The sequence below is a fragment of the Salmo salar genome, chromosome 17, assembly GCF_965601325.2.
Source record: "Salmo salar chromosome 17, fSalSal1, whole genome shotgun sequence".
In the NCBI taxonomy this organism is placed as follows: domain Eukaryota; kingdom Metazoa; phylum Chordata; class Actinopteri; order Salmoniformes; family Salmonidae; genus Salmo; species Salmo salar.
In genome coordinates, this window is record NC_138307.1 from 44,927,051 (window position 1) to 44,938,581 (window position 11,531).

The 11,531-nt window shown below is 42.3% G+C and overlaps 1 long non-coding RNA gene across 1 annotated transcript; it reads right to left on the reverse strand.

Moving 5' to 3' along the window:
• Nucleotides 1-4,163: 4,163 nt before the first annotated feature.
• Nucleotides 4,164-10,673, reverse strand: LOC106575955 (uncharacterized). The gene is made up of 2 exons (XR_006760087.2): nt 9,921-10,673; nt 4,164-4,884 (listed from the first exon to the last, which is right to left on the reverse strand). It is a non-coding gene; the product is annotated as an uncharacterized LOC106575955 (long non-coding RNA).
• Between the last annotated feature and the right edge of the window lie 858 nt (nt 10,674-11,531).

Genomic DNA, 11,531 nt, shown 5'->3' on the forward strand with positions numbered 1-11,531 from the left:
TCTTAGGCCTGTCTTTATGTAGTGTTGTGTTGTTTCTCTTGTCGTGATGTGTGTTTTGTCCTATATGTTATTTAATTTTTTTTAAATAAAAATTCATCCCAGCCCCAGTCCCCGCAGGAGGTCTTTTGTGTCTTTTTGTAGGCCGTCATTGTAAATAAGAATTTGTTCTTAACCGACTTGCCAAGTTAAATAAAGGTTAAATAAATATAAATAAATAAATAAATAAATACAATACACAGTGCCTTCGTATTCAGACCCCTTGACTTTTTCTCCATTTTGTTATGTTACAGCCTTACTCTAAAATGTATTAAATTATATGTTTTCCTCACCAATCTACACACAATACCCTATAATGACAAACATTTTTGCAAATTTATTAAAAATAAAAAAGATAAATACCTTGTTTACGTAAGTATTCAGACCTTTTGCTATGAGACTTGTTTCCATTGATCATCCTTGAGATGTTTTTACAACTTCATTGGAGTCCACCTGTGGTAAATTAAATTGATTGGACATGATTTGGAAAGGCACACACCTGTCTATATAAGGTCCCACAGTTGACAGTGCATGTCAGAGCAAAAACCAAGCCACGAGGTCGAAGGAATTGTCCATAGAGCTCAGAGACAGGATTGTGTCGAGGCACAGATTTGGGGAAGGGTACCAAAACATTTCTGCAGCATTGAAGGTCCCGAAGAACACTATGGCCTCCATTATTCTTAAATGGAAGAAGTTTGGAACAACCTAGACTCTTCCTAGAACTGGCCCCCTGGCCAAACTGAGCAATCGGGGGAGAAGGGCCCTGGTCAGGGAGGTGACCAAGAACCCAATGGTCACTCTGACAGAGCTCCAGAGTTCCTCTGTGGAGATGGGAGAACCTTCCAGAAGGACAACCATCTCTGCAGCACCCCACCAATCAGGCCTTTATGGTAGAGTGGCCCGACGGAAGCCACTCTTCAGTAAAAGGCACATGACAGCCCCCTTGGAGTTTGCCAAAAGGCACCTAAAGGATTCTCAGACCATGAGAAACAAGATTCTCTGGTCTGATGAAACCAAGATTGAACTCTTTGGCCTGAATGCCAAGTGTCGGGATGAAACCTGGCACCATCCCTACGGTGAAGCACAGTGGTGGTAACATCATGCTGTGGGGATGTTTTTCAGTGGCAGGGACTGGGAGACTAGTCAGGATCGAGGGAAAGATCAATGGAGCAAAATACAGAGAGATCCTTGATAAAAGCCTGCTCCAGAGAGCTCAGAATGAGGCGAACGTACACCTTCCAACAGGTCAACGACCCTAAGCATACAGCCAAGACAATGCAGGAGTGGCTTCAGGACAAGTCTCTAAATGTCATTGAATGGCCCAGCCAGAGCCCGGATATGAACCTGAACAAACATCTCTGTAGAGACCTGAAAATACCTGTGCAGCGACGCTCCCCATCCAACCTGACAGAGCATGAGAGGATCTGCAGAGAAGAATGGGAGAAACTCCCCAAATACAGGTGTGCCAAGCTTGTAGCGTCACACCCAAGAAGACTTGAGGCTGTAATCACTGCCAAAGGTACTTCAAGAAAGTACTGAGTAACGGGTCTGAATACTTATTTCCGTAAAAAAAATGTATATATAAATTTGCAAAAATGTCTAAAAACCTGTTTTTGCATTGTCATAATGGGGTATTGTGTGTAGATTGATGAGGGGAAAAAACTATTTTAATCAATTTTAGAATAAGGCTGTAACGTAACAAAATGTTGGAAAAGTCAATGGGTCTGAATACTTTCCGAATGCAATGTAGCTCAGTATTTGTATTATTTATTTCATACAGTCGTTTTTGCTCATCTTTATCAAGGGTGCCAATGTTGGACCTGACTTTACATTCTACTGTCAGGTACAAAACACATCCTGTCAATTAAAAAGTTATGTTATTCTTCAATAACACAAACTCCAAAGCAAATCAGGGTGAGAAAAATAGGTTTATTCAGAGAGGAAAAATCAAGATGTTATGCTGGGAGTCAGATGTTCAGTCTCCCTGTCCTCAGCTTTTCCCCCAGAACAAAAGACAGGATGCCACTGATAACCCCCCACCCTTAGAAGTCTTTGCAGTACAACTTGGCCAATGGCCAAATAACAAGTATCTCACTCCAGACTCATTGTACAGACCAATGAAAACGTGGCCCACGTAGAACACGTCGCTCTGAGTTCAGGAGTGACATTCCACAGATTCTGAACAGATGTTGAACTGAAACCCAACTCCTATTTTAAATTCACTATTGACCATTAGTACTCTAGTTTTTAGTCCTCTCAAACTCTTAAACTCTCAAACTCTGCATTGTGTATTTATCTTCAAAATATTCTTACAGTTACATCATAGACTGATGACATCAAACAGATGATATCATGGTTCTATACACTATAGCTGGCTATCAGAGATATTGTCAAGAAGTCCTACTTCAGGTCAGCTGTATCTCTCTAATAATCGATATTTACTGTCTAAAAGTTACATCATAAACTTGGGCCTCAAGTGACTGTTAAGGGGTTGTTAGCATGCTGTGAGGCCCCCAAAACTTCTCCGACCTCTGACCTGCTACTGTGCTTATTCTATGTTTTGCTATTCAAACTTGTCTACTCTGACCCCTAACCCCACCAGGGTATTTACACTGAACAAAAATATAAACGCTCCATGTGAAGTGTTGGTCCCATGATTCATGAGCTGAAATAAAAGATCCCAGAAATGTTCCATATGTAAAAAAAGCTTATTTCTCTCAAATTTTGTTCACAAATGTGTTTACATCCCTGCTAGTGAGCATTTCTCCTTTGCCAAGATAATCCATCCATATGACAGGTGTGGTATATCAAGAAGCTGATTAAACAGCATGATCATTACACAGGTGCACCTTGTGCTCGGGACAATAAAAGGCCACTCTAAAATGTTTTGTCACACAACACAATGCCACAGATGTCTCAAGTTTTGAGGGAGCATGCAATTGGCATGTTGACTGCAGGAATGTCCCCCAGAGCTGTTGCCAGAGAATAGAATGTTCATTTCTCTACCATAAGCTGCCTCCAACGTCATTTTAGGTCCAACTGGCCTCACAACCGCAGACCACGTGTAACCACACCAGCCCAGGACCTCCACATCTTCACCTGCGGGATCGTCTGAGGCCTGCCACCCGGACAGCTGATGAAACTGTGGGTTTGCACAACTGAATAATTTCTGCCCAAACTGTCAGAAACCATCTAAGGGAAGCTCATTTCCATTCTTGTCATCCTCGCTCTTTTGGAATCACTTTTATAGATAATGTTGACACCTTCTTGAAACAGAAAATGTTCTACAGGATTGATGGAGTTCATCCAAATCATCTTGGCTCCTGGACTTTGTCCACTTATCTCAAGGCTGCGTTGAGACAATTACTTATTATGACCCAAGCCCAGCTCAGATAATCCCTACAATTGTGTCGCTAAATTATGATCCCTGGGGCATTGGCAGACACAATGTAAGTTACCTAATTTATGTCCATCTAACTGTTCTGAATGCCTCTGTTGATCCTACAGCTATTGTATGCCGTAATCATGTGCCTATGAACCAGAGATATACGGTTAGCACTGAAGCGGTGTGTCCTAGTAGGAAGTCCACTGTGTGCAGCAGAAACTGCACTATCAGCTGAAACAAAAATGACATGTACATGTCTACTTATGATATGCTTCCCAGTAAAAAAATCGAATCAATCAAACATCCCAGGAAAGTGCTAAAATTAGCCCATCTTAACATATTTAGCCTAAGAAACAAGGTTCATGAAGTCAATAACTTGCTAGTAACAGATTACATTTATATTCTGATTATCTCTGAAACTCAATTAGATAATACCTTTATACAGTGGTAGCAATACATGGTTATAACATCTATAGAAAAGACAGAAATGCCAATGGGGGCAGTGTTGCGGTCTATATTCAGAACCACATTATTGTAAGGCTTAGAGAGGATCTCATGTTAAATACTGTTGAAGTAATATGGCTACAGGTTCATCTCCATCACCTAAAGCCCATTCTTGTGGGAAGCTGCTATGCACCAAAAAGTGCTAACAGTCAGTATCTGGATAATATGTGTGAAAAGCTTGATAATGTCAAGGGTACTCAAGGAAGCAGGAGGGGTGAAGTCAGGCGCAGGAGACAAATGTCCGTGAACACACGTTTAATATGCACAATCCACAACTGCCAAAAAACAGGTAAGGCAGGGAAACAATACAAAATAACGGGATGAGCCCGAAAACAGAGTAGGGGCGCAGCCCAAAATTCGCAGCCTTACTAACACACAGGCAGAGGGAAAAACACTTAACCCCAGCCTAACAAACCTGACGAAAACAATCATGCAGAAACCCAAACCTAAACAGAAAGACTAAATAACCCCCCCACTAATGAACTAACACAATACAGGTGCAAATATAAACTAGACCTAACCAAAAGAAAATTAACAGAGGATCTGTGGCAGCTAGTAGGCTGGCGACGACGACTGCCGAGCGCCGCCCGAACGGGGAGAGGCGCCACCTTCAGTCGACGTTGTGACAGTACCCCCCCCCCCCCCCCCCCCGACGCGTGGCTCCCGCAGCGCGCCGACGCCGGCCTCGAGGACGACCCGGAGGGCGAGACGCAGGGCGATCCGGATGGAGGCTGTGGAACTCCCGCATCAGCGATGGGTCCAAGATGTCCTCCACCGGTACCCAGCACCTCTCCTTCGGACCGTACCCCTCCCAGTCCACGAGGTACTGCAGGCCCCTTACCCGGCGCCTGGAGTCCAAGATGGACCGGACTGTGTACGCCGGGGCCCCCCTGATGTCCAGGGGGGGCGGAGAGACCTCCTGTACCTCAGCATCCTGCAGTGGACCAGCTACCACCGGCCTGAGGAGAGACACATGAAACGAGGGGTTAATACGATAATAAGAAGGAAGCTGTAACACACCTCGTTTATTCTCCTCAGGACTTTAAATGGCCCCACAAACCGCGGACCCAGTTTCTGGCAGGGCAGGCGGAGGGGCAGGTTCCAGGTTGAGAGCCAGACTCTCTCCCCCGGGGTAAACACGGGGGCCTCACAGTCCTCCACCACAGGGGCCTCCGTCTGGCTCTGATGTCCGGGCACCAGGACCGGCTGGTAACCCAATAGGTCCGCAGAAACCTGCCCACATCCTGATTAATCCTCTCTACCTGCCCATTACTCTCACGGTGAAAACCTGAGGTCAAACTGACCTAAACCCCCAGTCGCTCCATAAACGCCCGCCACACCCGGGACGTGAACTGGGGGCCTCGATGTTTCAGGTTATCAGTCAACCTACAGGGGTAGTTACAAACAGCACAGGAATGAAATCATCAACATGTATTGATCACATCTTTACTAATGCTGCAGAAATGTGCTTTAAAACAGTATTAAAATCCATCGGATGGAGTGATGACAATATAGTAGCCATATCTAGGAAACCAAAGTTCCAAAGGCTGGGCCTAATATAGTGTATAAGAGGTCATACAATACGTTTTCTGTTTTCAACTCTCTAGAGACAGCAGGAGCGGTAGAGATACTCTGAATGTGATCGGCTATGAAAAGCCAACTGACATTTACTCCTGAGGTGCTGACCTGTTGCACCCTCAACAAACACTGTGATTATTATTATTTGACCCTGTTGGTCATCTATGAACATTTGAACATCTTGGCCATGTTCCACCCGGCACAGCCAGAAGAGGACTTGCCAGCCCTCATAGCCTGGTTCCTCTCTAGGTTTCTTCCTAGGTTCTGGCCTTTCTACAGAGTTTTTCCTAGCCACCGTGCATCTACACCTGCATTGCTTGCTGTTTGGGGTTTTAGGCTGGGTTTCTGTACAGCACTTTGAGATATCAGCTGATGTAAGAAGGGCCTTATAAATACATTTGATTCGAAATTTGATTTGTAGTGATTCCTATGTTGATGATGTAAATAATATTTGCTGGTCTGTGGTGTGTAATGAGGAGCAACCAGACGCTGCACTTGACACAGTTATGAAATTGTTTATTCCAGTTACTAACGAGCATGCACCCATTAAGAAAAAACTGTAAAAACGGTTAACTCCCAGTGGATTGACGATGAATTGAAAATGTGTAAGGTTGACAGGGATGAGGCAAAAGGAATGACAAATAAGTCTGCCTAAACAACCGTTTGGCAAACCTACTGAAAATTGAGAAATTATGTGACTAAAATGAATTAGAAGACAAAGAAACTATACTATGAAACAAAGATAAGAGAATAATAGAAAAAACCTTTGGAGCACCTTAAATGAAATTTTGGGCAAAAAGGCAAACTCAGCTCCATCATTAATTGAATCAGATGGCTTATTCATCACAAAACCGACTGATACTGCCAACTACTTTAATGTTTTTTTCATTGGCAAGATTAGCAAACTTAGGCATGACATGCCAGCAACAAACGCTGACAACACACATCCAACTATAACTGACTAAATTATGAAAGATATGTATTGTAATTTTGAATTACGTAAAGTGAGTGTGGAAGTGTGGAAATTATTGTTGTCTATCAACAATGACAAGCCACCGGTGTCTGACAACTTGCATGGAAAATCACTGAGGATAATTGCCACTCCTATTTGCCATATCTTCAATCTAAGCCTACTAGAAAGTGTGTGCCCTCAGGCCTCGAGGGAAGGAAAAGTAATTCCGCTGCCCAAGAATACTAAAGCTTCCTTTACTCGCTCAAATAGCCGAACAATCAGCCTGTTACCAACTCTTTGTAAACTTTTGGAAAAAATGGTGCTTGACCAGATACAATGCTATGTTACAGTAAACAAATTGACAACAAACTTTCAGCACGCTTATAGGGAAGGACATTCAACAAGCATGGCACTTACACAAATGTCTGAGAGAAATTGATTGATAATAAAAACATTGTGGGAGCTGTTCTGTAAGACTTCAGTGTGGCTTTTGACATTATCAAATCATAGTCTGCTAGTGTAAAAATGTATGTGTTATGGCTTTACACCCCCTGCTATATTGTGGATAAAAAGTTACCTGTCTAACAGAACACAGAGAGTGTTCTTTAGTGGAAGCCTCTCCAACATAATCCAGGTAGAATCAGTAATTCCCCAAAGCAGCTGTCTAGGCCCTCTACTTTTTTCAATCTTTACCAATGACATGCTACTGGCTTTGAGTGTGTCTATGTATGCGGATGACTTAACACTATACACGTCAGCTACTACAGTGAGTGAAATCACTGCAAAACTTAACAAATACTATTCAATTGTGTGGTCAAGTGCCACAAATATGGATTTAGGAACATTACAATTGGCTCATAACAGGGCAGCGAGTCTGGCCCTTAAATGTATACAGAGAGCTAAGATTAATAATATGCATGTCCATCTTTCATTGCGCAAAGTGGAGGAGAGATTGTTTTTGTAAGACGTGTTGGCATGCTGAATGCAACTAGCTGTCTGTTTAAAATACTAGCACACAGCTCGGACATCCATGCATACCCCACAAGACATGCCACTAGCAGTGGCGGTTCTAGACCATTTCAACTGGGGGGGCCAAGCTGGGGCCAGTTATACTGTTAGAGGGGCCAGTTACATTAGACGTTATTGTTGTCATATCGTTTTGCATGTGGTACGATACTGTTGTGTTCCGCCTAAAGCCGTCCCTCTAGAAAATGTGTGGGTTAAATTAGTGTTCCACGTTGCCACTATCTAATAACGGATGTAAAAAAAGAATGATAGCAAAAATTTGTTGTGTAAAAATTATTTCATACTCCACATTTAGGGGGGCCACAAGGGGGTCAAAAATTGTTGTCACAGGGGCACGGCCACCAGGTCTCTTCACAATCCTCAAGTCCAGAACAGACTATGGGAGGTGCACAGTACTACAGAACTCTATTTCACATCAGGTAAGTGATGCAAGCAGTAGAATCAGATTTAAAAAACAGATAAAAATACACCTTATGGATCAACAGGGACTGTGAAGAGACACACACACACAGGTACAGACACACGCTAATACACACGCTCTACACACACGTACATTATTATATTGTTGTATGGTGGTATTATGCACTTTGTATTGTAGATATATAGTGGGATAATAATGTTATATGCTGTACTGTTTTATGTTCTGTTTTATGTGTGATGGCAGCAGCTAATGGGGAACCCTAATCAATACAAATACCAGGGTCTTGACCTGACTGCAGTTCGGTGTTGTAACCGACTTCAGTGGGCAGATGGCGTTGTGTGGGCGAGCGGTTTACTGATGTCAATATTATGAACAGAGTGACCCATGGTGTTGGTGGGGTTATGGTATAGGCAGGCATAAGACAATTGCATTTTATCAATGGCAATTTGAATGCGAGTTCCTGAGGACCATTGTCGTGTCATTCATCCGCAGCCATCACCTCATGTTTCAGCATGATAATGCACGGCCCCATGTCGCAAGGATCTGTACACAATTCCTGCAAGCTGAAAATGTCCCTGTTCTTCCATGGCCTGCATAATCATCAGACATGTCACCCAACGACCTGATACTCTATGCGAAAGGAGATGTGTCGCGCTGCATGAGGCAAATGGTGGTCACATCAGATACTGACTGGTTTTCTGATCCACGCCCCTAACTTTTTTTTAAAGTATCTGTCACCAACAGATGCATGTCATGTGAAATCCCAGTCATGTGAAATCAATAGATTAGAGCCTAGTGAATTTAGTTCAATTCACTGATTTTCTTTTAGGAACTGTAACTCAGTAAAATCTTAAAAATTGTTGCATGTTGCGTTTATATTTTATTCAGCATATAGCAGGACCATAATACTGTCTTGTCCTGTTTTAACAGAATGTAACCATGTTCATGTGTAGCTCAGTTGGTAGAGCATGGAGCTTGCAATGCTAGGGTTGTGGGTTCAATTCCTATGGGGGAGCAGTACTCAACAAAATATGTTAATATATGCACTCACTACTGTAAGTTGCTGTGGTTCATGTGTAGCTCAGTTGGTTGGCTCATAGTCATCAGGATCTACATTAACTGAATCAGGTATGCTAAAACCAATTACCTTTCTTTTAGGTCAAGTCTTGTCTACAGTAACCGTACATACCCCCTTCATCTCTTAGCTCCACCTAAGAAAGAAGTCTGTGTAGCCTTGTACTCAAAACATAAACATGGAGCCTGCAAGGCTGCCTTCTGCCAGACTATGAGAAAAAGAGGTGTATGAAAGGAAGTGGTTGGGAATGTTTGCTGTCACACCACTGGCATTCTGAGAACAATGTATGAATGCATGCTGTATACAGTAAATACCATTTGCATTAGGCCAACTTTGTATAGGAATATAGTTAGCCTAGGCTACTGTACTGTATGTAGGTTATTGTAACCAGAAATCCACCCCATTCCCCAACTCTAAGAGGGTGGCAGGTAGTCTAGCGGTTAGAGTGTTTGGCCAGTAACCAAGAGGTCGCTGGTTTGAATAACTGAGCTGACAAGATTATAAATCATGTCGGCTCAATTATCCACTTAACCCTTATTTGCCCCAGTGGCGCCACACTACTATGGCTGACCCGGTAAAACAACACATTTCACTGCACCTATCCGGTGTATGTGACAAAATAAACATCTTAAGCAGAACTGATCCTTTTTAGCCTATTAGATGGGGAATTATACAATGCAGAACACAGAAATACTTTTTAAAAGGAAAGTCAATTGTTTGTATTAAGTTTCTCATTTTTGCCTTCTCTACTTTCCAATTGAACTCAACTAATGTTGAATTTTATAATTCAACATGATACTAAAGTCAAATATTGATCTAAATCAATCAGAATGAGGTTAAAAACATGCAGTTTTTAATTCCTTCATCCAAACAGTATATAATGCGTAGGCTATAATCACAATATTACATAACAACATTGTTTAGTAAGAGAGAGGGTTTATACCTCAACAATGACTGTCCAATCCAAAGTCGCCATATGGTTGCAAAGCGTGCTGAATACGACTGTCAGAGGTGAAATCAGAGGGGGCAGGTGCATATAGTCCCTTTGATACAAACAAGCCTGCGTTGTTCGCTACTGACTCGGTCAAAACTACTGTACCCTCTGTCAAAACCGTCACACTCCCTTTCGGAAATGATGTAGTAATACAGCCCCGGAGAAGCACACACCTCCTGACAAAACCTATGGTTTCAGCGAATAGGAAATCAGAGGTCTCAGTGAGAGACACCTGTTCCACACAGTTGAGATTTCCATTTGATTAAAAGCCTATTGTTAAACCGTAATAGAGATTTGAGAATGCCCACTGGCCAGCTCCACAGAGACATGCCAAAGCTTTTCATTTATCCTACAGTTTCATGAACCCCAGATAACAGAAAGTATCCATCACCCACTACTAAATGCATTGCAAAACCCTGTCCAAAATGCAATTGAATAGAAAATAATACAATAGGGAATTTGTCTTGTTCAATTTAAAAGCAAATGACAGACGAAGGCCAAGTAGCCATCAAGCCACATACAACACATGATAGCAAATGAAAGAGGAGTCAGTGTACGTATGAATGTGAAGTGTCTGTATGACATTTCCAAATATTTCATGAATAGGCCAACATGTTTTTAGACTGTAAATCATTCACTGTCATCTCTGGCAGTCAATCTTAAAATAAGTTTTAAAGAAAAAGATACAGAAAACCACTGAGATGTGGACATAAACTAAATGTATCATCTGCACGATGGCAAGTCTACCCTACTATAAGTGAACAGGAGTAGACAGTAGGCTAAAGTGACTGTCCACTTTTTAACTTTCTCTCAACCATTGCTTGTTGGTATAGTCTGGTCATTCCAAAAATGCACCCACAGTTTGCTTCCTGACTATATCTTTATGGTGGCTCTTTTGGGCTGCAATGGCTGAATGTACTTCTATATTTACTTCTATATATGGCTACAAATATATTTTAATTTGGTCTGTAAAATCATTACGGAAGGAAAACTTGCCTGGCTGCAGAAAATACAATGATCTAGGGCGCCACCTGGTGTTGTTACCTAATTAATAGCCTTGCAACTATGCAATTCATTGACATTGTCAATGAACAAATCGCCCAGTGAACTCACTTCATTCACATTTAATAAATAAACACAGTTAAAACAGTTATAGGGTGCTGTTTGAGATGGTGTGGCCTTGTATAGAAAATGCAGTCTTCAAACCCTCATTTCCCCCTGCGGCCGTGTTTCCTTCTGTCGGTCTGGGACTGTGTGTGCCTGTGCCAGCTGACAGTCATAAATTCTGGAGCAGTGACATGGGCATCTGCCCTATACACTGGCTAATGGCTGTCCGGGCTGGCTGTGTGCATATTTTATTTACCATACAAGCTATAAATGACATGGAATCTGGCTGGGAAGAGAGTGGGGACACAAACGTTATAGATTTCAAACACAACGTTACAAAATGTTGGCCTTGTTTAACATTTATTTGTATCCTGACATGTATTCTTCTTTATGTATTGATTGATCCATCCTTCCAGCAGATGTTTCAGTCTTCATGTCCAGGATAAGAAATGG